We start from the raw sequence: 207 nt of genomic DNA, 5'->3' as shown, positions 1-207 counted from the left end.
TAAACAAAAGTTTGACTCGGGTACATTCACAAAAAGACCCTGGGTTGCATTTTGGCAAGAGTTATGCTTTGCTGAGAACTGGCATAAATCGAGCTGAGACTTCCTGCAGGCTTTGTATACCATGCTAGAATGGCTTAAAACAAGCTAACCAAGGCATTTTTTCCACAAAAAATGTTAAGAGTCCATGGTAGAACTTCAGACATTACC

This window comes from Etheostoma spectabile, chromosome 18, assembly GCF_008692095.1.
Source record: "Etheostoma spectabile isolate EspeVRDwgs_2016 chromosome 18, UIUC_Espe_1.0, whole genome shotgun sequence".
In the NCBI taxonomy this organism is placed as follows: Eukaryota; Metazoa; Chordata; class Actinopteri; order Perciformes; family Percidae; genus Etheostoma; species Etheostoma spectabile.
This window is presented reverse-complemented; position numbering follows the sequence as displayed.